The sequence below is a fragment of the Opisthocomus hoazin genome, chromosome 12 (genome assembly GCF_030867145.1).
Source record: "Opisthocomus hoazin isolate bOpiHoa1 chromosome 12, bOpiHoa1.hap1, whole genome shotgun sequence".
NCBI classification, from domain to species: domain Eukaryota; kingdom Metazoa; phylum Chordata; class Aves; order Opisthocomiformes; family Opisthocomidae; genus Opisthocomus; species Opisthocomus hoazin.
In genome coordinates this window covers 26,092,498-26,119,764 of record NC_134425.1, presented here as the reverse complement: position 1 = coordinate 26,119,764, position 27,267 = coordinate 26,092,498, and positions in this window count along the sequence as shown.

Here is a 27,267-nt window from a genome sequence, read left to right as displayed (position 1 = left end):
CGAAAGGAGCCTAGCAGGTACACCATCTTTCCCAGGCTACGTTTGAAGTTTGAGGTGGCAAGACAAGCAAGCAGCCCCATTCTCTGTGCCTCTGTGCAAGCACTGCCATGGGCAGATGAGGCTGAGCAACAGCTTTCCAGGCTAGCCCCTTCTGGCTGCCAGCTATCTGCAGACGTTCGTACTTTCGGAGCAGGGCTGCGAAAGGAGCCTAGCAGGTACACCATCTTTCCCAGGCTACGTTTGAAGTTTGAGGTGGCAAGACAAGCAAGCAGCCCCATTCTCTGTGCCTCTGTGCGAGCAGTGCCATGGGCAGATGAGGCTGAGCAACAGCTTTCCAGGATAGCCCCTTCTGGCTGCCAGCTATCTGCAGACGTTCGCACTTTCGGAGCAGGGCTGCGAAAGCAGCCTGGCTGGGACACCAACTTTCCCAGGCTACGTTTGAAGTTTGAGGTGGCAAGAGAAGCAAGCAGCCCCATTCCCTGTGCCTCTGTGCAAGCACTGCCATGGGCAGATGAGGCTGAGCAACAGCTTTCCAGGCTAGAACCTTTTGGCTGCCAGCTATCTGCAGACGTTCGCACTTTTGGAGCAGGGCTGTGATAGGAGCCTGGCAGGGACACCACCATTCCCAGCATGCGTTTGAAGTTTCAAGTGGCAAGATAAGCAAGCAGCCCCATTCTCTGTGCCTCTATGCGAACAGCGCTATGGGCAGATGAGGCTGAGCAACAGCTTTCCAGGTTAGCCCCTTCTGGCTGCCAGCTATCTGCAGACGTTCGCACTTTCGGAGCAGGGCTGCGAAAGCAGCCTGGCTGGGACACCAACTTTCCCAGGCTACGTTTGAAGTTTGAGGTGGCAAGACAAGCAAGCAGCCCCATTCTCTGTGCCTCTGTGCAGGCACTGCCATGGGCAGATGAGGCTGAGCAACAGCTTTCCAGGCTAGCCCCTTTTGGCTGCCAGCTATCTGCAGACGTTCGCACTTTCGGAGCAGGGCTGTGATAGGAGCCTGGCAGGGACACCACCATTCCCAGCAGGCGTTTGAAGTTTCAAGTGGCAAGATAAGCAAGCAGCCCCATTCTCTGTGCCTCTATGCGAACAGTGCCATGGGCAGATGAGGCTGAGCAACAGCTTTCCAGGATAGCCCCTTCTGGCTGCCAGCTATCTGCAGACGTTCGCACTTTCGGAGCAGGGCTGCGAAAGGAGCCTGGCTGGGACACCAACTTTCCGAGGCTACGTTTGAAGTTTGAGGTGGCAAGACAAGCAAGCAGCCCCATTCTCTGTGCCTCTGTGCAAGCACTGCCATGGGCAGATGAGGCTGAGCAACAGCTTTCCAGGCTAGCCCCTTCTGGCTGCCAGCTATCTGCAGACGTTCGCACTTTCAGAGCAGGGCTGTGATAGGAGCCTGGCAGGGACACCACCATTCCCAGCATGCGTTTGAAGTTTCAAGTGGCAAGACATGCAAGCAGCCCCATTCTCTGTGCCTCTATGCGAACAGTGCCATGGGCAGATGAGGCTGAGCAACAGCTTTCCAGGCTAGCCCCTTCTGGCTGCCAGCTATCTGCAGACGATCGCACTTTCGGAGCAGGGCTGCGAAAGCACCCTGGCTGGGACACCATCTTTCCCAGGCTACGTTTGAAGTTTGAGGTGGCAAGACATGCAAGCAGCCCCATTCTCTGTGCCTCTATGCGAACAGTGCCATGGGCAGATGAGGCTGAGCAACAGCTTTCCAGGCTAGACCCTTCTGCCTGCCAGCTATTTGCAGACGTTTGCATTTCAAGAGCAGGGCTGCGAAAGGAGCCTAGCAGGTACACCATCTTTCCCAGGCTACGTTTGAAGTTTGAGGTGGCAAGACAAGCAAGCAGCCCCATTCTCTGTGCCTCTGTGCAAGCACTGCCATGGGCAGATGAGGCTGAGCAACAGCTTTCCAGGATAGCCCCTTCTGGCTGCCAGCTATCTGCAGACGTTCGCACTTTCGGAGCAGGGCTGCGAAAGCAGCCTGGCTGGGACACCAACTTTCCCAGGCTACGTTTGAAGTTTGAGGTGGCAAGAGAAGCAAGCAGCCCCATTCTCTGTGCCTCTGTGCAAGCACTGCCATGGGCAGATGAGGCTGAGCAACAGCTTTCCAGGCTAGAACCTTTTGGCTGCCAGCTATCTGCAGACGTTCGCACTTTCGGAGCAGGGCTGTGATAGGAGCCTGGCAGGGACACCACCATTCCCAGCATGCGTTTGAAGTTTCAAGTGGCAAGATAAGCAAGCAGCCCCATTCTCTGTGCCTCTATGCGAACAGTGCCATGGGCAGATGAGGCTGAGCAACAGCTTTCCAGGCTAGCCCCTTCTGGCTGCCAGCTATCTGCAGACGATCGCACTTTCGGAGCAGGTCTGCGAAAGCACCCTGGCTGGGACACCAACTTTCCCAGGCTACGTTTGAAGTTTGAGGTGTCAAGACATGCAAGCAGCCCCATTCTCTGTGCCTCTATGCGAACAGTGCCATGGGCAGATGAGGCTGAGCAACAGCTTTCCAGGCTAGACCCTTCTGCCTGCCAGCTATCTGCAGACGTTCGCACTTTTGGAGCAGGGCTGTGATAGGAGCCTGGCAGGGACACCACCATTCCCAGCATGCGTTTGAAGTTTCAAGTGGCAAGATAAGCAAGCAGCCCCATTCTCTGTGCCTCTATGCGAACAGCGCTATGGGCAGATGAGGCTGAGCAACAGCTTTCCAGGCTAGCCCCTTCTGGCTGCCAGCTATCTGCAGACGTTCGCACTTTCGGAGCAGGGCTGCGAAAGCAGCCTGGCTGGGACACCAACTTTCCCAGGCTACGTTTGAAGTTTGAGGTGGCAAGACAAGCAAGCAGCCCCATTCTCTGTGCCTCTGTGCAGGCACTGCCATGGGCAGATGAGGCTGAGCAACAGCTTTCCAGGCTAGCCCCTTTTGGCTGCCAGCTATCTGCAGACGTTCGCACTTTCGGAGCAGGGCTGTGATAGGAGCCTGGCAGGGACACCACCATTCCCAGCATGCGTTTGAAGTTTCAAGTGGCAAGATAAGCAAGCAGCCCCATTCTCTGTGCCTCTATGCGAACAGTGCCATGGGCAGATGAGGCTGAGCAACAGCTTTCCAGGATAGCCCCTTCTGGCTGCCAGCTATCTGCAGACGTTCGCACTTTCGGAGCAGGGCTGCGAAAGGAGCCTGGCTGGGACACCAACTTTCCGAGGCTACGTTTGAAGTTTGAGGTGGCAAGACAAGCAAGCAGCCCCATTCTCTGTGCCTCTGTGCAAGCACTGCCATGGGCAGATGAGGCTGAGCAACAGCTTTCCAGGATAGCCCCTTCTGCCTGCCAGCTATCTGCAGACGTTCGCACTTTCAGAGCAGGGCTGTGATAGGAGCCTGGCAGGGACACCACCATTCCCAGCATGCGTTTGAAGTTTCAAGTGGCAAGACATGCAAGCAGCCCCATTCTCTGTGCCTCTATGCGAACAGTGCCATGGGCATATGAGGCTGAGCAACAGCTTTCCAGGCTAGACCCTTCTGGCTGCCAGCTATCTGCAGACGTTTGCATTTCAAGAGCAGGGCTGCGAAAGGAGCCTAGCAGGTACACCATCTTTCCCAGGCTACGTTTGAAGTTTGAGGTGGCAAGACAAGCAAGCAGCCCCATTCTCTGTGCCTCTGTGCAGGCACTGCCATGGGCAGATGAGGCTGAGCAACAGCTTTCCAGGCTAGCCCCTTTTGGCTGCCAGCTATCTGCAGACGTTCGCACTTTCGGAGCAGGGCTGTGATAGGAGCCTGGCAGGGACACCACCATTCCCAGCATGCGTTTGAAGTTTCAAGTGGCAAGATAAGCAAGCAGCCCCATTCTCTGTGCCTCTATGCGAACAGTGCCATGGGCACATGAGGCTGAGCAACAGCTTTCCAGGCTAGCCCCTTCTGGCTGCCAGCTATCTGCAGACGTTCGCACTTTCGGAGCAGGGCTGCGAAAGGAGCCTGGCTGGGACACCAACTTTCCGAGGCTAAGTTTGAAGTTTGAGGTGGCAAGACAAGCAAGCAGCCCCATTCTCTGTGCCTCTGTGCAAGCACTGCCATGGGCAGATGAGGCTGAGCAACAGCTTTCCAGGCTAGCCCCTTCTGGCTGCCAGCTATCTGCAGACGTTCGCACTTTCGGAGCAGGGCTGTGATAGGAGCCTGGCAGGGACACCACCATTCCCAGCATGCGTTTGAAGTTTCAAGTGGCAAGATAAGCAAGCAGCCCCATTCTCTGTGCCTCTATGCGAACAGTGCCATGGGCAGATGAGGCTGAGCAACAGCTTTCCAGGCTAGACCCTTCTGGCTGCCAGCTATCTGCAGACGTTCGCACTTTCGGAGCAGGGCTGCGAAAGCACCCTGGCAGGGACACCAACTTTCACAGGTTACGTTTGAGGTTAGAGGTGGCAAGACATGCAAGCAGCCCCATTCTCTGTGCCTCTATGCGAACAGTGCCATGGGCATATGAGGCTGAGCAACAGCTTTCCAGGCTAGACCCTTCTGCCTGCCAGCTATCTGCAGACGTTTGCATTTCAAGAGCAGGGCTGCGAAAGGAGCCTAGCAGGTACACCATCTTTCCCAGGCTACGTTTGAAGTTTGAGGTGGCAAGACAAGCAAGCAGCCCCATTCTCTGTGCCTCTGTGCGAGCAGTGCCATGGGCAGATGAGGCTGAGCAACAGCTTTCCAGGATAGCCCCTTCTGCCTGCCAGCTATCTGCAGACGTTCGCAATTTCGGAGCAGGGCTGTGATAGGAGCCTGGCAGGGACACCACCATTCCCAGCATGCGTTTGAAGTTTAAAGTGGCAAGATAAGCAAGCAGCCCCATTCTCTGTGCCTCTATGCGAACAGTGCCATGGGCAGATGAGGCTGAGCAACAGCTTTCCAGGATAGCCTATTCTGCCTGCCAGCTATCTGCAGACGTTCGCACTTTCGGAGCAGGGCTGCGATAGGAGCCTGGCAGGGACACCACCATTCCCAGCATGCGTTTGAAGTTTCAAGTGGCAAGATAAGCAAGCAGCCCCATTCTCTGTGCCTCTATGCGAACAGTGCCATGGGCAGATGAGGCTGAGCAACAGCTTTCCAGGATAGCCCCTTCTGCCTGCCAGCTATCTGCAGACGTTTGCATTTCAAGAGCAGTGCTGCGAAAGGAGCCTAGCAGGTACACCATCTTTCCCAGGCTACGTTTGAAGTTTGAGGTGGCAAGACAAGCAAGGAGCCCCATTCTCTGTGCCTCTGTGCAAGCACTGCCATGGGCAGATGAGGCTGAGCAACAGCTTTCCAGGCTAGCCCCTTTTGGCTGCCAGCTATCTGCAGACGTTCGCACTTTCGGAGCAGGGTTTTGATAGGAGCCTGGCAGGGACACCACCATTCCCAGCATGCGTTTGAAGTTTCAAGTGGCAAGATAAGCAAGCAGCCCCATTCTCTGTGCCTCTATGCGAACAGTGCCATGGGCAGATGAGGCTGAGCAACAGCTTTCCAGGATAGCCCCTTCTGGCTGCCAGCTATCTGCAGACGTTCGCACTTTCGGAGCAGGGCTGCGAAAGGAGCCTGGCTGGGACACCAACTTTCCGAGGCTACGTTTGAAGTTTGAGGTGGCAAGACAAGCAAGCAGCCCCATTCTCTGTGCCTCTGTGCAAGCACTGCCATGGGCAGATGAGGCTGAGCAACAGCTTTCCAGGATAGCCCCTTCTGGCTGCCAGCTATCTGCAGACGTTCGCACTTTCAGAGAAGGGCTGTGATAGGAGCCTGGGAGGGACACCACCATTCCCAGCATGCGTTTGAAGTTTCAAGTGGCAAGACATGCAAGCAGCCCCATTCTCTGTGCCTCTATGCGAACAGTGCCATGGGCAGATGAGGCTGAGCAACAGCTTTCCAGGCTAGACCCTTCTGCCTGCCAGCTATCTGCAGACGTTCGCACTTTCGGAGCAGGGCTGCGAAAGCACCCTGGCAGGGACACCAACTTTCACAGGTTACGTTTGAGGTTAGAGGTGGCAAGACATGCAAGCAGCCCCATTCTCTGTGCCTCTATGCGAACAGTGCCATGGGCATATGAGGCTGAGCAACAGCTTTCCAGGCTAGACCCTTCTGCCTGCCAGCTATCTGCAGACGTTTGCATTTCAAGAGCAGGGCTGCGAAAGGAGCCTAGCAGGTACACCATCTTTCCCAGGCTACGTTTGAAGTTTGAGGTGGCAAGACAAGCAAGGAGCCCCATTCTCTGTGCCTCTGTGCAAGCACTGCCATGGGCAGATGAGGCTGAGCAACAGCTTTCCAGGCTGGCCCCTTTTTGCTGCCAGCTATCTGCAGACGTTCGTACTTTCGGAGTAGGGCTGTGATAGGAGCCTGACAGGGACACCACCATTCCCAGCATGCGTTTGAAGTTTAAAGTGGCAAGATAAGCAAGCAGCCCCATTCTCTGTGCCTCTATGCGAACAGTGCCATGGGCAGATGAGGCTGAGCAACAGCTTTCCAGGCTAGCCCCTTCTGGCTGCCAGCTATCTGCAGACGTTCGCACTTTCGGAGCAGGGCTGCGAAAGGAGCCTGGCTGGGACACCAACTTTCCGAGGCTACGTTTGAAGTTTGAGGTGGCAAGACAAGCAAGCAGCCCCATTCTCTGTGCCTCTGTGCAAGCACTGCCATGGGCAGATGAGGCTGAGCAACAGCTTTCCAGGATAGCCCCTTCTGCCTGCCAGCTATCTGCAGACGTTCGCACTTTCGGAGCAGGGCTGTGATAGGAGCCTGGCAGGGACACCACCATTCCCAGCATGCGTTTGAAGTTTCAAGTGGCAAGATAAGCAAGCAGCCCCATTCTCTGTGCCTCTGTGCGAGCAGTGCCATGGGCAGATGAGGCTGAGCAACAGCTTTCCAGGCTAGCCCCTTCTGCCTGCCAGCTATCTGCAGACGTTCGCACTTTCGGAGCAGGGCTGCGAAAGGAGCCTAGCAGGTACACCACCATTCCCAGCATGCGTTTGAAGTTTCAAGTGGCAAGATAAGCAAGCAGCCCCATTCTCTGTGCCTCTATGCGAACAGTGCCATGGGCAGATGAGGCTGAGCAACAGCTTTCCAGGCTAGCCCCTTCTGGCTGCCAGCTATCTGCAGACGTTTGCATTTCAAGAGCAGTGCTGCGAAAGGAGCCTAGCAGGTACACCATCTTTCCCAGGCTACGTTTGAAGTTTGAGGTGGCAAGACAAGCAAGGAGCCCCATTCTCTGTGCCTCTGTGCAAGCACTGCCATGGGCAGATGAGGCTGAGCAACAGCTTTCCAGGCTAGCCCCTTTTGGCTGCCAGCTATCTGCAGACGTTCGCACTTTCGGAGCAGGGCTGTGATAGGAGCCTGGCAGGGACACCAACTTTCCCAGCATGCGTTTGAAGTTTAAAGTGGCAAGATAAGCAAGCAGCCCCATTCTCTGTGCGTCTATGCGAACAGTGCCATGGGCAGATGAGGCTGAGCAACAGCTTTCCAGGCTAGCCCCTTCTGGCTGCCAGCTATCTGCAGACGTTCGCACTTTCGGAGCAGGGCTGCGAAAGGAGCCTGGCTGGGACACCAACTTTCCCAGGCTACGTTTGAAGTTTGAGGTGGCAAGACAAGCAAGCAGCCCCATTCTCTGTGCCTCTGTGCAAGCACTGCCATGGGCAGATGAGGCTGAGCAACAGCTTTCCAGGATAGCCTATTCTGCCTGCCAGCTATCTGCAGACGTTCGCACTTTCGGAGCAGGGTTGTGATAGGAGCCTGGCAGGGACACCACCATTCCCAGCATGCGTTTGAAGTTTCAAGTGGCAAGATAAGCAAGCAGCCCCATTCTCTGTGCCTCTGTGCGAGCAGTGCCATGGGCAGATGAGGCTGAGCAACAGCTTTCCAGGATAGCCCCTTCTGCCTGCCAGCTATCTGCAGACGTTCGCACTTTCGGAGCAGGGCTGCGACAGGAGCCTAGCAGGTACACCATCTTTCCCAGGCTACGTTTGAAGTTTGAGGTGGCAAGACAAGCAAGCAGCCCCATTCTCTGTGCCTCTGTGCGAGCAGTGCCATGGGCAGATGAGGCTGAGCAACAGCTTTCCAGGCTAGCCCCTTCTGGCTGCCAGCTATCTGCAGACGTTCGCACTTTCGGAGCAGGGCTGCGAAAGGAGCCTAGCAGGTACACCATCTTTCCCAGGCTACGTTTGAAGTTTGAGGTGGCAAGACAAGCAAGCAGCCCCATTCTCTGTGCCTCTGTGCGAGCAGTGCCATGGGCAGATGAGGCTGAGCAACAGCTTTCCAGGATAGCCCCTTCTGGCTGCCAGCTATCTGCAGACGTTCGCACTTTCGGAGCAGGGCTGCGAAAGCAGCCTGGCTGGGACACCAACTTTCCGAGGCTACGTTTGAAGTTTGAGGTGGCAAGACAAGCAAGCAGCCCCATTCTCTGTGCCTCTGTGCAGGCACTGCCATGGGCAGATGAGGCTGAGCAACAGCTTTCCAGGCTAGAACCTTTTGGCTGCCAGCTATCTGCAGACGTTCGCACTTTCGGAGCAGGGCTGTGATAGGAGCCTGGCAGGGACACCACCATTCCCAGCATGCGTTTGAAGTTTCAAGTGGCAAGATAAGCAAGCAGCCCCATTCTCTGTGCCTCTATGCGAACAGTGCCATGGGCAGATGAGGCTGAGCAACAGCTTTCCAGGCTAGCCCCTTCTGCCTGCCAGCTATCTGCAGACGATCGCACTTTCGGAGCAGGGCTGTGATAGGAGCCTGGCAGGGACACCACCATTCCCAGCATGCGTTTGAAGTTTCAAGTGGCAAGATAAGCAAGCAGCCCCATTCTCTGTGCCTCTGTGCGAACAGCGCCATGGGCAGATGAGGCTGAGCAACAGCTTTCCAGGCTAGCCCCTTCTGGCTGCCAGCTATCTGCAGACGTTCGCACTTTCGGAGCAGGGCTGCGAAAGCAGCCTGGCTGGGAAACCAACTTTCACAGGCTACGTTTGAAGTTTGAGGTGGCAAGAGAAGCAAGCAGCCCCATTCTCTGTGCCTCTGTGCAAGCACTGCCATGGGCAGATGAGGCTGAGCAACAGCTTTCCAGGCTAGCCCCTTTTGGCTGCCAGCTATCTGCAGACGTTCGCACTTTCGGAGAAGGGCTGTGATAGGAGCCTGGCAGGGACACCACCATTCCCAGCATGCGTTTGAAGTTTCAAGTGGCAAGATAAGCAAGCAGCCCCATTCTCTGTGCCTCTATGCGAACAGTGCCATGGGCAGATGAGGCTGAGCAACAGCTTTCCAGGCTAGCCCCTTCTGGCTGCCAGCTATCTGCAGACGTTCGCACTTTCGGAGCAGGGCTGCGAAAGGAGCCTGGCTGGGACACCAACTTTCCGAGGCTACGTTTGAAGTTTGAGGTGGCAAGACAAGCAAGCAGCCCCATTCTCTGTGCCTCTGTGCGAGCACTGCGATGGGCAGATGAGGCTGAGCAACAGCTTTCCAGGCTAGCCCCTTTTGGCTGCCAGCTATCTGCAGACGTTCGCACTTTCGGAGCAGGGCTGTGATAGGAGCCTGGCAGGGACACCACCATTCCCAGCATGCGTTTGAAGTTTCAAGTGGCAAGATAAGCAAGCAGCCCCATTCTCTGTGCCTCTATGCGAACAGTGCCATGGGCACATGAGGCTGAGCAACAGCTTTCCAGGCTAGACCCTTCTGGCTGCCAGCTATCTGCAGACGTTCGCACTTTCGGAGCAGGGCTGCGAAAGGAGCCTGGCTGGGACACCAACTTTCCCAGGCTACGTTTGAAGTTTGAGGTGGCAAGACAAGCAAGCAGCCCCATTCTCTGTGCCTCTGTGCAAGCACTGCCATGGGCAGATGAGGCTGAGCAACAGCTTTCCAGGATAGCCCCTTCTGGCTGCCAGCTATCTGCAGACGTTCGCACTTTCGGAGCAGGGCTGTGATAGGAGCCTGGCAGGGACACCACCATTCCCAGCATGCGTTTGAAGTTTCAAGTGGCAAGATAAGCAAGCAGCCCCATTCTCTGTGCCTCTATGCGAACAGTGCCATGGGCAGATGAGGCTGAGCAACAGCTTTCCAGGCTAGCCCCTTTTGGCTGCCAGCTATCTGCAGACGTTCGCACTTTCGGAGCAGGGCTGTGATAGGAGCCTGGCAGGGACACCACCATTCCCAGCATGCGTTTGAAGTTTCAAGTGGCAAGATAAGCAAGCAGCCCCATTCTCTGTGCCTCTATGCGAACAGTGCCATGGGCACATGAGGCTGAGCAACAGCTTTCCAGGCTAGCCCCTTCTGGCTGCCAGCTATCTGCAGACGTTCGCACTTTCGGAGCAGGGCTGCGAAAGAGCCTAGCAGGTACACCATCTTTCCCAGGCTACGTTTGAAGTTTGAGGTGGCAAGATAAGCAAGCAGTCCCATTCTCTGTGCCTCTGTGCGAGCAGTGCCATGGGCAGATGAGGCTGAGCAACAGCTTTCCAGGATAGCCCCTTCTGGCTGCCAGCTATCTGCAGACGTTCGCACTTTCGGAGCAGGGCTGTGATAGGAGCCTGGCAGGGACACCACCATTCCCAGCATGCGTTGGAAGTTTCAAGTGGCAAGATAAGCAAGCAGCCCCATTCTCTGTGCCTCTATGCGAACAGTGCCATGGGCAGATGAGGCTGAGCAACAGCTTTCCAGGCTAGCCCCTTCTGGCTGCCAGCTATCTGCAGACGTTCGCACTTTCGGAGCAGGGCTGCGAAAGGAGCCTGGCTGGGACACCAACTTTCCCAGGCTACGTTTGAAGTTTGAGGTGGCAAGACAAGCAAGCAGCCCCATTCTCTGTGCCTCTGTGCAAGCACTGCCATGGGCAGATGAGGCTGAGCAACAGCTTTCCAGGATAGCCTATTCTGCCTGCCAGCTATCTGCAGACGTTCGCACTTTCGGAGCAGGGCTGTGATAGGAGCCTGGCAGGGACACCACCATTCCCAGCATGCGTTTGAAGTTTCAAGTGGCAAGATAAGCAAGCAGCCCCATTCTCTGTGCCTCTGTGCGAGCAGTGCCATGGGCAGATGAGGCTGAGCAACAGCTTTCCAGGATAGCCCCTTCTGCCTGCCAGCTATCTGCAGACGTTCGCACTTTCAGAGCAGGGCTGCGAAAGGAGCCTGGCTGGGACACCAACTTTCCGAGGCTACGTTTGAAGTTTGAGGTGGCAAGACAAGCAAGCAGCCCCATTCTCTGTGCCTCTGTGCGAGCACTGCGATGGGCAGATGAGGCTGAGCAACAGCTTTCCAGGCTAGCCCCTTTTGGCTGCCAGCTATCTGCAGACGTTCGCACTTTCGGAGCAGGGCTGTGATAGGAGCCTGGCAGGGACACCAACATTCCCAGCATGCGTTTGAAGTTTCAAGTGGCAAGATAAGCAAGCAGCCCCATTCTCTGTGCCTCTATGCGAACAGTGCCATGGGCACATGAGGCTGAGCAACAGCTTTCCAGGCTAGCCCCTTCTGGCTGCCAGCTATCTGCAGACGTTCGCACTTTCGGAGCAGGGCTGCGAAAGGAGCCTGGCTGGGACACCAACTTTCCGAGGCTACGTTTGAAGTTTGAGGTGGCAAGACAAGCAAGCAGCCCCATTCTCTGTGCCTCTGTGCAAGCACTGCCATGGGCAGATGAGGCTGAGCAACAGCTTTCCAGGATAGCCCCTTCTGGCTGCCAGCTATCTGCAGACGTTCGCACTTTCGGAGCAGGGCTGTGATAGGAGCCTGGCAGGGACACCACCATTCCCAGCATGCGTTTGAAGTTTCAAGTGGCAAGATAAGCAAGCAGCCCCATTCTCTGTGCCTCTATGCGAACAGTGCCATGGGCAGATGAGGCTGAGCAACAGCTTTCCAGGCTAGCCCCTTTTGGCTGCCAGCTATCTGCAGACGTTCGCACTTTCGGAGCAGGGCTGTGATAGGAGCCTGGCAGGGACACCACCATTCCCAGCATGCGTTTGAAGTTTCAAGTGGCAAGATAAGCAAGCAGCCCCATTCTCTGTGCCTCTATGCGAACAGTGCCATGGGCACATGAGGCTGAGCAACAGCTTTCCAGGCTAGCCCCTTCTGGCTGCCAGCTATCTGCAGACGTTCGCACTTTCGGAGCAGGGCTGCGAAAGAGCCTAGCAGGTACACCATCTTTCCCAGGCTACGTTTGAAGTTTGAGGTGGCAAGACAAGCAAGCAGCCCCATTCTCTGTGCCTCTGTGCGAGCAGTGCCATGGGCAGATGAGGCTGAGCAACAGCTTTCCAGGATAGCACCTTCTGGCTGCCAGCTATCTGCAGACGTTCGCACTTTCGGAGCAGGGCTGCGAAAGCAGCCTGGCCTGGACACCAACTTTCCCAGGCTACGTTTGAAGTTTGAGGTGGCAAGACAAGCAAGCAGCCCCATTCTCTGTGCCTCTGTGCGAGCAGTGCCATGGGCAGATGAGGCTGAGCAACAGCTTTCCAGGATAGCCCCTTCTGCCTGCCAGCTATCTGCAGACGTTCGCACTTTCGGAGCAGGGCTGTGATAGGAGCCTGGCAGGGACACCACCATTCCCAGCATGCGTTTGAAGTTTCAAGTGGCAAGATAAGCAAGCAGTCCCATTCTCTGTGCCTCTGTGCGAGCAGTGCCATGGGCAGATGAGGCTGAGCAACAGCTTTCCAGGATAGCCCCTTCTGGCTGCCAGCTATCTGCAGACGTTCGCACTTTCGGAGCAGGGCTGTGATAGGAGCCTGGCAGGGACACCACCATTCCCAGCATGCGTTGGAAGTTTCAAGTGGCAAGATAAGCAAGCAGCCCCATTCTCTGTGCGTCTATGCGAGCAGTGCCATGGGCAGATGAGGCTGAGCAACAGCTTTCCAGGCTAGCCCCTTCTGGCTGCCAGCTATCTGCAGACGTTCGCACTTTCGGAGCAGGGCTGCGAAAGGAGCCTGGCTGGGACACCAACTTTCCCAGGCTACGTTTGAAGTTTGAGGTGGCAAGACAAGCAAGCAGCCCCATTCTCTGTGCCTCTGTGCGAGCACTGCGATGGGCAGATGAGGCTGAGCAACAGCTTTCCAGGATAGCCTATTCTGCCTGCCAGCTATCTGCAGACGTTCGCACTTTCGGAGCAGGGCTGTGATAGGAGCCTGGCAGGGACACCACCATTCCCAGCATGCGTTTGAAGTTTCAAGTGGCAAGATAAGCAAGCAGCCCCATTCTCTGTGCCTCTGTGCGAGCACTGCCATGGGCAGATGAGGCTGAGCAACAGCTTTCCAGGATAGCCCCTTCTGCCTGCCAGCTATCTGCAGACGTTCGCACTTTCGGAGCAGGGCTGCGAAAGGAGCCTAGCAGGTACACCATCTTTCCCAGGCTACGTTTGAAGTTTGAGGTGGCAAGACAAGCAAGCAGCCCCATTCTCTGTGCCTCTGTGCGAGCAGTGCCATGGGCAGTTGAGGCTGAGCAACAGCTTTCCAGGCTAGCCCCTTCTGGCTGCCAGCTATCTGCAGACGTTCGCACTTTCGGAGCAGGGCTGCGAAAGCAGCCTGGCTGGGACACCAACTTTCCCAGGCTACGTTTGAAGTTTGAGGTGGCAAGACAAGCAAGCAGCCCCATTCTCTGTGCCTCTGTGCAGGCACTGCCATGGGCAGATGAGGCTGAGCAACAGCTTTCCAGGCTAGAACCTTTTGGCTGCCAGCTATCTGCAGACGTTCGCACTTTCGGAGCAGGGCTGTGATAGGAGCCTGGCAGGGACACCACCATTCCCAGCATGCGTTTGAAGTTTCAAGTGGCAAGATGAGCAAGCAGCCCCATTCTCTGTGCCTCTATGCGAACAGTGCCATGGGCAGATGAGGCTGAGCAACAGCTTTCCAGGCTAGCCCCTTCTGGCTGCCAGCTATCTGCAGACGATCGCACTTTCGGAGCAGGGCTGTGATAGGAGCCTGGCAGGGACACCACCATTCCCAGCATGCGTTTGAAGTTTCAAGTGGCAAGATAAGCAAGCAGCCCCATTCTCTGTGCCTCTGTGCAGGCACTGCCATGGGCAGATGAGGCTGAGCAACAGCTTTCCAGGCTAGCCCCTTTTGGCTGCCAGCTATCTGCAGATGTTCGCACTTTCGGAGAAGGGCTGTGATAGGAGCCTGGCAGGGACACCACCATTCCCAGCATGCGTTTGAAGTTTCAAGTGGCAAGACATGCAAGCAGCCCCATTCTCTGTGCCTCTATGCGAACAGTGCCATGGGCACATGAGGCTGAGCAACAGCTTTCCAGGCTAGCCCCTTCTGGCTGCCAGCTATCTGCAGACGTTCGCACTTTCGGAGCAGGGCTGCGAAAGGAGCCTGGCTGGGACACCAACTTTCCGAGGCTACGTTTGAAGTTTGAGGTGGCAAGACAAGCAAGCAGCCCCATTCTCTGTGCCTCTGTGCAAGCACTGCCATGGGCAGATGAGGCTGAGCAACAGCTTTCCAGGATAGCCCCTTCTGGCTGCCAGCTATCTGCAGACGTTCGCACTTTCGGAGCAGGGCTGTGATAGGAGCCTGGCAGGGACAGCACCATTCCCAGCATGCGTTGGAAGTTTCAAGTGGCAAGATAAGCAAGCAGCCCCATTCTCTGTGCCTCTATGCGAACAGTGCCATGGGCATATGAGGCTGAGCAACAGCTTTCCAGGCTAGACCCTTCTGCCTGCCAGCTATCTGCAGACGTTTGCATTTCAAGAGCAGGGCTGCGAAAGGAGCCTAGCAGGTACACCATCTTTCCCAGGCTACGTTTGAAGTTTGAGGTGGCAAGACAAGCAAGGAGCCCCATTCTCTGTGCCTCTGTGCAAGCACTGCCATGGGCAGATGAGGCTGAGCAACAGCTTTCCAGGCTAGCCCCTTTTTGCTGCCAGCTATCTGCAGACGTTCGCACTTTCGGAGCAGGGCTGTGATAGGAGCCTGACAGGGACACCACCATTCCCAGCATGCGTTTGAAGTTTAAAGTGGCAAGATAAGCAAGCAGCCCCATTCTCTGTGCCTCTATGCGAACAGTGCCATGGGCAGATGAGGCTGAGCAACAGCTTTCCAGGCTAGCCGCTTCTGGCTGCCAGCTATCTGCAGACGTTCGCACTTTCGGAGCAGGGCTGCGAAAGGAGCCTGGCTGGGACACCAACTTTCCGAGGCTACGTTTGAAGTTTGAGGTGGCAAGACAAGCAAGCAGCCCCATTCTCTGTGCCTCTGTGCAAGCACTGCCATGGGCAGATGAGGCTGAGCAACAGCTTTCCAGGATAGCCCCTTCTGGCTGCCAGCTATCTGCAGACGTTCGCACTTTCGGAGAAGGGCTGTGATAGGAGCCTGGCAGGGACACCACCATTCCCAGCATGCGTTTGAAGTTTCAAGTGGCAAGATAAGCAAGCAGCCCCATTCTCTGTGCCTCTGTGCGAGCAGTGCCATGGGCAGATGAGGCTGAGCAACAGCTTTCCAGGCTAGCCCCTTCTGCCTGCCAGCTATCTGCAGACGTTCGCACTTTCGGAGCAGGGCTGCGAAAGGAGCCTAGCAGGTACACCATCTTTCCCAGGATACGTTTGAAGTTTGAGGTGGCAAGACAAGCAAGCAGCCCCATTCTCTGTGCCTCTGTGCGAGCAGTGCCATGGGCAGATGAGGCTGAGCAACAGCTTTCCAGGATAGCCCCTTCTGCCTGCCAGCTATCTGCAGACGTTCGCACTTTCGGAGCAGGGCTGTGATAGGAGCCTGGCAGGGACACCACCATTCCCAGCATGCGTTTGAAGTTTAAAGTGGCAAGATAAGCAAGCAGCCCCATTCTCTGTGCCTCTATGCGAACAGTGCCATGGGCAGATGAGGCTGAGCAACAGCTTTCCAGGATAGCCCCTTCTGCCTGCCAGCTATCTGCAGACGTTCGCACTTTCGGAGCAGGGCTGCGATAGGAGCCTGGCAGGGACACCACCATTCCCAGCATGCGTTTGAAGTTTCAAGTGGCAAGATAAGCAAGCAGCCCCATTCTCTGTGCCTCTATGCGAACAGTGCCATGGGCAGATGAGGCTGAGCAACAGCTTTCCAGGCTAGCCCCTTCTGCCTGCCAGCTATCTGCAGACGTTTGCATTTCAAGAGCAGGGCTGCGAAAGGAGCCTAGCAGGTACACCATCTTTCCCAGGCTACGTTTGAAGTTTGAGGTGGCAAGACAAGCAAGGAGCCCCATTCTCTGTGCCTCTGTGCAAGCACTGCCATGGGCAGATGAGGCTGAGCAACAGCTTTCCAGGCTAGCCCCTTTTGGCTGCCAGCTATCTGCAGACGTTCGCACTTTCGGAGCAGGGCTGTGATAGGAGCCTGACAGGGACACCACCATTCCCAGCATGCGTTTGAAGTTTAAAGTGGCAAGATAAGCAAGCAGCCCCATTCTCTGTGCCTCTATGCGAACAGTGCCATGGGCAGATGAGGCTGAGCAACAGCTTTCCAGGCTAGCCCCTTCTGGCTGCCAGCTATCTGCAGACGTTCGCACTTTCGGAGCAGGGCTGCGAAAGGAGCCTGGCTGGGACACCAACTTTCCGAGGCTACGTTTGAAGTTTGAGGTGGCAAGACAAGCAAGCAGCCCCATTCTCTGTGCCTCTGTGCAAGCACTGCCATGGGCAGATGAGGCTGAGCAACAGCTTTCCAGGATAGCCCCTTCTGGCTGCCAGCTATCTGCAGACGTTCGCACTTTCGGAGCAGGGCTGTGATAGGAGCCTGGCAGGGACACCACCATTCCCAGCATGCGTTTGAAGTTTCAAGTGGCAAGATAAGCAAGCAGCCCCATTCTCTGTGCCTCTGTGCGAGCACTGCCATGGGCAGATGAGGCTGAGCAACAGCTTTCCAGGATAGCCCCTTCTGGCTGCCAGCTATCTGCAGACGTTCGCACTTTCGGAGCAGGGCTGCGAAAGCAGCCTGGCTGGGACACCAATTTTCCCAGGCTACGTTTGAAGTTTGAGGTGGCAAGACAAGCAAGCAGCCCCATTCTCTGTGCCTCTGTGCAGGCACTGCCATGGGCAGATGAGGCTGAGCAACAGCTTTCCAGGCTAGAACCTTTTGGCTGCCAGCTATCTGCAGACGTTCGCACTTTCGGAGCAGGGCTGTGATAGGAGCCTGGCAGGGACACCACCATTCCCAGCATGCGTTTGAAGTTTCAAGTGGCAAGATAAGCAAGCAGCCCCATTCTCTGTGCCTCTATGCGAACAGTGCCATGGGCAGATGAGGCTGAGCAACAGCTTTCCAGGCTAGCCCCTTCTGGCTGCCAGCTATCTGCAGACGATCGCACTTTCGGAGCAGGTCTGCGAAAGCACCCTGGCTGGGACACCATGTTTCCCAGGCTACGTTTGAAGTTTGAGGTGTCAAGACATGCAAGCAGCCCCATTCTCTGTGCCTCTATGCGAACAGTGCCATGGGCAGATGAGGCTGAGCAACAGCTTTCCAGGCTAGACCCTTCTGCCTGCCAGCTATCTGCAGACGTTCGCACTTTCGGAGCAGGGCTGTGATAGGAGCCTGGCAGGGACACCACCATTCCCAGCATGCATTTGAAGTTTCAAGTGGCAAGATAAGCAAGCAGCCCCATTCTCTGTGCCTCTATGCGAACAGCGCTATGGGCAGATGAGGCTGAGCAACAGCTTTCCAGGCTAGCCCCTTCTGGCTGCCAGCTATCTGCAGACGTTCGCACTTTCGGAGCAGGGCTGCGAAAGCAGCCTGGCTGGGACACCAACTTTCCGAGGCTACGTTTGAAGTTTGAGGTGGCAAGACAAGCAAGCAGCCCCATTCTCTGTGCCTCTGTGCGAACAGTGCCATGGGCAGATGAGGCTGAGCAACAGCTTTCCAGGCTAGCCCCTTTTGGCTGCCAGCTATCTGCAGACGTTCGCACTTTCGGAGCAGGGCTGTGATAGGAGCCTGGCAGGGACACCACCATTCCCAGCATGCGTTTGAAGTTTCAAGCGGCAAGATAAGCAAGCAGCCCCATTCTCTGTGCCTCTATGCGAACAGTGCCATGGGCAGATGAGGCTGAGCAACAGCTTTCCAGGCTAGCCCCTTCTGGCTGCCAGCTATCTGCAGACGTTCGCACTTTCGGAGCAGGGCTGCGAAAGGAGCCTGGCTGGGACACCAACTTTCCGAGGCTACGTTTGAAGTTTGAGGTGGCAAGACAAGCAAGCAGCCCCATTCTCTGTGCCTCTGTGCAAGCACTGCCATGGGCAGATGAGGCTGAGCAACAGCTTTCCAGGATAGCCCCTTCTGGCTGCCAGCTATCTGCAGACGTTCGCACTTTCAGAGCAGGGCTGTGATAGGAGCCTGGCAGGGACACCACCATTCCCAGCATGCGTTTGAAGTTTCAAGTGGCAAGACATGCAAGCAGCCCCATTCTCTGTGCCTCTATGCGAACAGTGCCATGGGCATATGAGGCTGAGCAACAGCTTTCCAGGCTAGACCCTTCTGCCTGCCAGCTATCTGCAGACGTTTGCATTTCAAGAGCAGGGCTGCGAAAGGAGCCTAGCAGGTACACCATCTTTCCCAGGCTACGTTTGAAGTTTGAGGTGGCAAGACAAGCAAGCAGCCCCATTCTCTGTGCCTCTGTGCAGGCACTGCCATGGGCAGATGAGGCTGAGCAACAGCTTTCCAGGCTAGCCCCTTTTGGCTGCCAGCTATCTGCAGACGTTCGCACTTTCGGAGCAGGGCTGTGATAGGAGCCTGGCAGGGACACCACCATTCCCAGCATGCGTTTGAAGTTTAAAGTGGCAAGATAAGCAAGCAGCCCCATTCTCTGTGCCTCTATGCGAACAGTGCCATGGGCAGATGAGGCTGAGCAACAGCTTTCCAGGCTAGCCCCTTCTGGCTGCCAGCTATCTGCAGACGTTCGCACTTTCGGAGCAGGGCTGCGAAAGGAGCCTGGCTGGGACACCAACTTTCCGAGGCTACGTTTGAAGTTTGAGGTGGCAAGACAAGCAAGCAGCCCCATTCTCTGTGCCTCTGTGCAAGCACTGCCATGGGCAGATGAGGCTGAGCAACAGCTTTCCAGGATAGCCCCTTCTGGCTGCCAGCTATCTGCAGACGTTCGCACTTTCAGAGCAGGGCTGTGATAGGAGCCTGGCAGGGACACCACCATTCCCAGCATGCGTTTGAAGTTTCAAGTGGCAAGACATGCAAGCAGCCCCATTCTCTGTGCCTCTATGCGAACAGTGCCATGGGCATATGAGGCTGAGCAACAGCTTTCCAGGCTAGACCCTTCTGCCTGCCAGCTATCTGCAGACGTTTGCATTTCAAGAGCAGGGCTGCGAAAGGAGCCTAGCAGGTACACCATCTTTCCCAGGCTACGTTTGAAGTTTGAGGTGGCAAGACAAGCAAGCAGCCCCATTCTCTGTGCCTCTGTGCAGGCACTGCCATGGGCAGATGAGGCTGAGCAACAGCTGTCCAGGCTAGCCCCTTTTGGCTGCCAGCTATCTGCAGACGTTCGCACTTTCGGAGCAGGGCTGTGATAGGAGCCTGGCAGGGACACCACCATTCCCAGCATGCGTTTGAAGTTTCAAGTGGCAAGATAAGCAAGCAGCCCCATTCTCTGTGCCTCTATGCGAACAGTGCCATGGGCACATGAGGCTGAGCAACAGCTTTCCAGGCTAGCCCCTTCTGGCTGCCAGCTATCTGCAGACGTTCGCACTTTCGGAGCAGGGCTGCGAAAGGAGCCTGGCTGGGACACCAACTTTCCGAGGCTACGTTTGAAGTTTGAGGTGGCAAGACAAGCAAGCAGCCCCATTCTCTGTGCCTCTGTGCAAGCACTGCCATGGGCAGATGAGGCTGAGCAACAGCTTTCCAGGATAGCCCCTTCTGCCTGCCAGCTATCTGCAGACGTTCGCACTTTCGGAGCAGGGCTGTGATAGGAGCCTGGCAGGGACACCACCATTCCCAGCATGCGTTTGAAGTTTAAAGTGGCAAGATAAGCAAGCAGCCCCATTCTCTGTGCCTCTATGCGAACAGTGCCATGGGCAGATGAGGCTGAGCAACAGCTTTCCAGGCTAGACCCTTCTGGCTGCCAGCTATCTGCAGACGTTCGCACTTTCGGAGCAGGGCTGCGAAAGCACCCTGGCAGGGACACCAACTTTCACAGGTTACGTTTGAGGTTAGAGGTGGCAAGACATGCAAGCAGCCCCATTCTCTGTGCCTCTATGCGAACAGTGCCATGGGCATATGAGGCTGAGCAACAGCTTTCCAGGCTAGACCCTTCTGCCTGCCAGCTATCTGCAGACGTTTGCATTTCAAGAGCAGGGCTGCGAAAGGAGCCTAGCAGGTACACCATCTTTCCCAGGCTACGTTTGAAGTTTGAGGTGGCAAGACAAGCAAGGAGCCCCATTCTCTGTGCCTCTGTGCAAGCACTGCCATGGGCAGATGAGGCTGAGCAACAGCTTTCCAGGCTGGCCCCTTTTTGCTGCCAGCTATCTGCAGACGTTCGTACTTTCGGAGCAGGGCTGTGATAGGAGCCTGACAGGGACACCACCATTCCCAGCATGCGTTTGAAGTTTAAAGTGGCAAGATAAGCAAGCAGCCCCATTCTCTGTGCCTCTATGCGAACAGTGCCATGGGCAGATGAGGCTGAGCAACAGCTTTCCAGGCTAGCCCCTTCTGGCTGCCAGCTATCTGCAGACGTTCGCACTTTCGGAGCAGGGCTGCGAAAGGAGCCTGGCTGGGACACCAACTTTCCGAGGCTACGTTTGAAGTTTGAGGTGGCAAGACAAGCAAGCAGCCCCATTCTCTGTGCCTCTGTGCAAGCACTGCCATGGGCAGATGAGGCTGAGCAACAGCTTTCCAGGCTAGCCCCTTCTGGCTGCCAGCTATCTGCAGACGTTCGCACTTTCGGAGCAGGGCTGTGATAGGAGCCTGGCAGGGACACCACCATTCCCAGCATGCGTTTGAAGTTTCAAGTGGCAAGATAAGCAAGCAGCCCCATTCTCTGTGCCTCTGTGCGAGCAGTGCCATGGGCAGATGAGGCTGAGCAACAGCTTTCCAGGCTAGCCCCTTCTGGCTGCCAGCTATCTGCAGACGTTCGCACTTTCGGAGCAGGGCTGTGATAGGAGCCTGGCAGGGACACCACCATTCCCAGCATGCGTTTGAAGTTTAAAGTGGCAAGATAAGCAAGCAGCCCCATTCTCTGTGCCTCTATGCGAACAGTGCCATGGGCAGATGAGGCTGAGCAACAGCTTTCCAGGATAGCCTATTCTGCCTGCCAGCTATCTGCAGACGTTCGCACTTTCGGAGCAGGGCTGCGATAGGAGCCTGGCAGGGACACCACCATTCCCAGCATGCGTTTGAAGTTTCAAGTGGCAAGTTAAGCAAGCAGCCCCATTCTCTGTGCCTCTATGCGAACAGTGCCATGGGCAGATGAGGCTGAGCAACAGCTTTCCAGGCTAGCCCCTTCTGCCTGCCAGCTATCTGCAGACATTTGCATTTCAAGAGCAGTGCTGCGAAAGGAGCCTAGCAGGTACACCATCTTTCCCAGGTTACGTTTGAAGTTTGAGGTGGCAAGACAAGCAAGGAGCCCCATTCTCTGTGCCTCTGTGCAAGCACTGCCATGGGCAGATGAGGCTGAGCAACAGCTTTCCAGGCTAGCCCCTTTTGGCTGCCAGCTATCTGCAGACGTTCGCACTTTCGGAGCAGGGCTGTGATAGGAGCCTGGCAGGGACACCACCATTCCCAGCATGCGTTTGAAGTTTCAAGTGGCAAGATAAGCAAGCAGCCCCATTCTCTGTGCCTCTATGCGAACAGTGCCATGGGCAGATGAGGCTGAGCAACAGCTTTCCAGGCTAGCCACTTCTGGCTGCCAGCTATCTGCAGACGTTCGCACTTTCGGAGCAGGGCTGCAAAAGGAGCCTGGCTGGGACACCAACTTTCCGAGGCTACGTTTGAAGTTTGAGGTGGCAAGACAAGCAAGCAGCCCCATTCTCTGTGCCTCTGTGCAAGCACTGCCATGGGCAGATGAGGCTGAGCAACAGCTTTCCAGGCTAGCCCCTTTTGGCTGCCAGCTATCTGCAGACGTTCGCACTTTTGGAGCAGGGCTGTGATAGGAGCCTGGCAGGGACACCACCATTCCCAGCATGCGTTTGAAGTTTCAAGTGGCAAGATAAGCAAGCAGCCCCATTCTCTGTGCCTCTGTGCGAGCAGTGCCATGGGCAGATGAGGCTGAGCAACAGCTTTCCAGGCTAGCCCCTTCTGGCTGCCAGCTATCTGCAGACGTTCGCACTTTCGGAGCAGGGCTGCGAAAGGAGCATAGCAGGTACACCATCTTTCCCAGGCTACGTTTGAAGTTTGAGGTGGCAAGACAAGCAAGCAGCCCCATTCTCTGTGCCTCTGTGCAAGCACTGCCATGGGCAGATGAGGCTGAGCAACAGCTTTCCAGGATAGCCCCTTCTGGCTGCCACCTATCTGCAGACGTTCGCACTTTCGGAGCAGGGCTGCGAAAGGAGCCTGGCTGGGACACCAACTTTCCCAGGCTACGTTTGAAGTTTGAGAAGGCAAGACAAGCAAAGAGCCCCATTCTCTGTGCCTCTGTGCAAGCACTGCCATGGGCAGATGAGGCTGAGCAACAGCTTTCCAGGATAGCCCCTTCTGGCTGCCAGCTATCTGCAGACGTTCGCACTTTCGGAGCAGGGCTGTGATAGGAGCCTGGCTGGGACACCAACTTTCCCAGGATACGTTTGAAGTTTGAAGTGGCAAGACAAGCAAGCAGCCCCATTCTCTGTGCCTCTGTGCGAGCAGTGCCATGGGCAGATGAGGCTGAGCAACAGCTTTCCAGGATAGCCCCTTCTGGCTGCCAGCTATCTGCAGACGTTCGCACTTTCGGAGCAGGGCTGCGAAAGCAGCCTGGCCTGGACACCAACTTTCCCAGGCTACGTTTGAAGTTTGAGGTGGCAAGACAAGCAAGCAGCCCCATTCTCTGTGCCTCTGTGCAAGCACTGCCATGGGCAGATGAGGCTGAGCAACAGCTTTCCAGGATAGCCCCTTCTGGCTGCCAGCTGTCTGCAGATGTTCGCACTTTCGGAGCAGGGCTGTGATAGGAGCCTGGCAGGGACACCACCATTCCCAGCATGCGTTTGAAGTTTCAAGTGGCAAGACAAGCAAGCAGCCCCATTCTCTGTGCCTCTATGCGAACAGTGCCATGGGCAGATGAGGCTGAGCAACAGCTTTCCAGGATAGCCTATTCTGCCTGCCAGCTATCTGCAGACGTTCGCACTTTCGGAGCAGGGCTGTGATAGGAGCCTGGCAGGGACACCACCATTCCCAGCATGCGTTTGAAGTTTCAAGTGGCAAGATAAGCAAGCAGCCCCATTCTCTGTGCCTCTATGCGAACAGTGCCATGGGCAGATGAGGCTGAGCAACAGCTTTCCAGGCTAGCCCCTTCTGGCTGCCAGCTATCTGCAGACGTTCGCACTTTCGGAGCAGGGCTGCGAAAGGAGCCTGGCTGGGACACCAACTTTCCGAGGCTACGTTTGAAGTTTCAAGTGGCAAGACAAGCAAGCAGCCCCATTCTCTGTGCCTCTGTGCAAGCACTGCCATGGGCAGATGAGGCTGAGCAACAGCTTTCCAGGATAGCCCCTTCTGGCTGCCAGCTATCTGCAGACGTTCGCACTTTCGGAGCAGGGCTGTGATAGGAGCCTGGCAGGGACACCACCATTCCCAGCATGCGTTTGAAGTTTCAAGTGGCAAGATAAGCAAGCAGCCCCATTCTCTGTGCCTCTGTGCGAGCAGTGCCATGGGCAGATGAGGCTGAGCAACAGCTTTCCAGGCTAGCCCCTTCTGCCTGCCAGCTATCTGCAGACGTTCGCACTTTCGGAGCAGGGCTGCGAAAGCAGCCTGGCTGGGACACCAACTTTCCTAGGCTACGTTTGAAGTTTGCGGTGGCAAGACAAGCAAGCAGCCCCATTCTCTGTGCCTCTATGCGAACAGTGCCATGGGCAGATGAGGCTGAGCAACAGCTTTCCAGGATAGCCTGTTCTGCCTGCCAGCTATCTGCAGACGTTCGCACTTTCGGAGCAGGGCTGTGATAGGAGCCTGGCAGGGACACCACCATTCCCAGCATGCGTTTGAAGTTTCAAGTGGCAAGATAAGCAAGCAGCCCCATTCTCTGTGCCTCTGTGTGAGCAGTGCCATGGGCAGATGAGGCTGAGCAACAGCTTTCCTGGCTAGCCCCTTCTGGCTGCCAGCTATCTGCAGACGTTCGCACTTCCGGAGCAGGGCTGCGAAAGAGCCTAGCAGGTACACCATCTTTCCCAGGCTACGTTTGAAGTTTGAGGTGGCAAGACAAGCAAGCAGCCCCATTCTCTGTGCCTCTGTGCGAGCAGTGCCATGGGCAGATGAGGCTGAGCAACAGCTTTCCAGGCTAGCCCCTTCTGGCTGCCAGCTATCTGCAGACGTTCGCACTTTCGGAGCAGGGCTGCGAAAGGAGCCTGGCTGGGACACCAACTTTTCCAGCATGCGTTTGAAGTTTGAGGTGGCAAGACAAGCAAGCAGCCCCATTCTCTGTGCCTCTGTGCAAGCACTGCCATGGGCAGATGAGGCTGAGCAACAGCTTTCCAGGCTAGCCCCTTCTGCCTGCCAGCTATCTGCAGACGTTCGCACTTTCGGAGCAGGGCTGTGATAGGAGCCTGGCAGGGACACCACCATTCCCAGCATGCGTTTGAAGTTTCAAGTGGCAAGATAAGCAAGCAGCCCCATTCTCTGTGCCTCTGTGCGAGCAGTGCCATGGGCAGATGAGGCTGAGCAACAGCTTTCCAGGATAGCCCCTTCTGCCTGCCAGCTATCTGCAGACGTTCGCACTTTCGGAGCAGGGCTGCGACAGGAGCCTAGCAGGTACACCATCTTTCCCAGGCTACGTTTGAAGTTTGAGGTGGCAAGACAAGCAAGCAGCCCCATTCTCTGTGCCTCTGTGCGAGCAGTGCCATGGGCAGATGAGGCTGAGCAACAGCTTTCCAGGCTAGCCCCTTCTGGCTGCCAGCTATCTGCAGACGTTCGCACTTTCGGAGCAGGGCTGCGAAAGGAGCCTAGCAGGTACACCATCTTTCCCAGGCTACGTTTGAAGTTTGAGGTGGCAAGACAAGCAAGCAGCCCCATTCTCTGTGCCTCTGTGCGAGCACTGCCATGGGCAGATGAGGCTGAGCAACAGCTTTCCAGGATAGCCCCTTCTGGCTGCCAGCTATCTGCAGACGTTCGCACTTTCGGAGCAGGGCTGCGAAAGCAGCCTGGCTGGGACACCAACTTTCCCAGGCTACGTTTGAAGTTTGAGGTGGCAAGACAAGCAAGCAGCCCCATTCTCTGTGCCTCTGTGCAGGCACTGCCATGGGCAGATGAGGCTGAGCAACAGCTTTCCAGGCTAGAACCTTTTGGCTGCCAGCTATCTGCAGACGTTCGCACTTTCGGAGCAGGGCTGTGATAGGAGCCTGGCAGGGACACCACCACTCCCAGCATGCGTTTGAAGTTTCAAGTGGCAAGATAAGCAAGCAGCCCCATTCTCTGTGCCTCTATGCGAGCACTGCCATGGGCAGATGAGGCTGAGCAACAGCTTTCCAGGCTAGCCCCTTCTGGCTGCCAGCTATCTGCAGACGTTCGCACTTTCGGAGCAGGGCTGTGATAGGAGCCTGGCAGGGACACCACCATTCCCAGCATGCGTTTGAAGTTTCAAGTGGCAAGATAAGCAAGCAGCCCCATTCTCTGTGCCTCTGTGCGAACAGCGCCATGGGCAGATGAGGCTGAGCAACAGCTTTCCAGGCTAGCCCCTTCTGGCTGCCAGCTATCTGCAGACGTTCGCACTTTCGGAGCAGGGCTGCGAAAGGAGCCTGGCTGGGACACCAACTTTTCCAGCATGCGTTTGAAGTTTGAGGTGGCAAGACAAGCAAGCAGCCCCATTCTCTGTGCCTCTGTGCAAGCACTGCCATGGGCAGATGAGGCTGAGCAACAGCTTTCCAGGCTAGCCCCTTCTGCCTGCCAGCTATCTGCAGACGTTCGCACTTTCGGAGCAGGGCTGTGATAGGAGCCTGGCAGGGACACCACCATTCCCAGCATGCGTTTGAAGTTTCAAGTGGCAAGATAAGCAAGCAGCCCCATTCTCTGTGCCTCTGTGCTAGCAGTGCCATGGGCAGATGAGGCTGAGCAACAGCTTTCCAGGATAGCCCCTTCTGCCTGCCAGCTATCTGCAGACGTTCGCACTTTCGGAGCAGGGCTGCGACAGGAGCCTAGCAGGTACACCATCTTTCCCAGGCTACGTTTGAAGTTTGAGGTGGCAAGACAAGCAAGCAGCCCCATTCTCTGTGCCTCTGTGCGAGCAGTGCCATGGGCAGATGAGGCTGAGCAACAGCTTTCCAGGCTAGCCCCTTCTGGCTGCCAGCTATCTGCAGACGTTCGCACTTTCGGAGCAGGGCTGCGAAAGGAGCCTAGCAGGTACACCATCTTTCCCAGGCTACGTTTGAAGTTTGAGGTGGCAAGACAAGCAAGCAGCCCCATTCTCTGTGCCTCTGTGCGAGCAGTGCCATGGGCAGATGAGGCTGAGCAACAGCTTTCCAGGCTAGCCCCTTCTGGCTGCCAGCTATCTGCAGACGTTCGCACTTTCGGAGCAGGGCTGCGAAAGCAGCCTGGCTGGGACACCAACTTTCCCAGGCTACGTTTGAAGTTTGAGGTGGCAAGACAAGCAAGCAGCCCCATTCTCTGTGCCTCTGTGCAGGCACTGCCATGGGCAGATGAGGCTGAGCAACAGCTTTCCAGGCTAGAACCTTTTGGCTGCCAGCTATCTGCAGACGTTCGCACTTTCGGAGCAGGGCTGTGATAGGAGCCTGGCAGGGACACCACCATTCCCAGCATGCGTTTGAAGTTTCAAGTGGCAAGATAAGCAAGCAGCCCCATTCTCTGTGCCTCTATGCGAGCACTGCCATGGGCAGATGAGGCTGAGCAACAGCTTTCCAGGCTAGCCCCTTCTGGCTGCCAGCTATCTGCAGACGTTCGCACTTTCGGAGCAGGGCTGTGATAGGAGCCTGGCAGGGACACCACCATTCCCAGCATGCGTTTGAAGTTTCAAGTGGCAAGATAAGCAAGCAGCCCCATTCTCTGTGCCTCTGTGCGAACAGCGCCATGGGCAGATGAGGCTGAGCAACAGCTTTCCAGGCTAGCCCCTTCTGGCTGCCAGCTATCTGCAGACGTTCGCACTTTCGGAGCAGGGCTGCGAAAGCAGCCTGGCTGGGACACCAACTTTCACAGGCTACGTTTGAAGTGTGAGGTGGCAAGAGAAGCAAGCAGCCCCATTCTCTGTGCCTCTGTGCAGGCACTGCCATGGGCAGATGAGGCTGAGCAACAGCTTTCCAGGCTA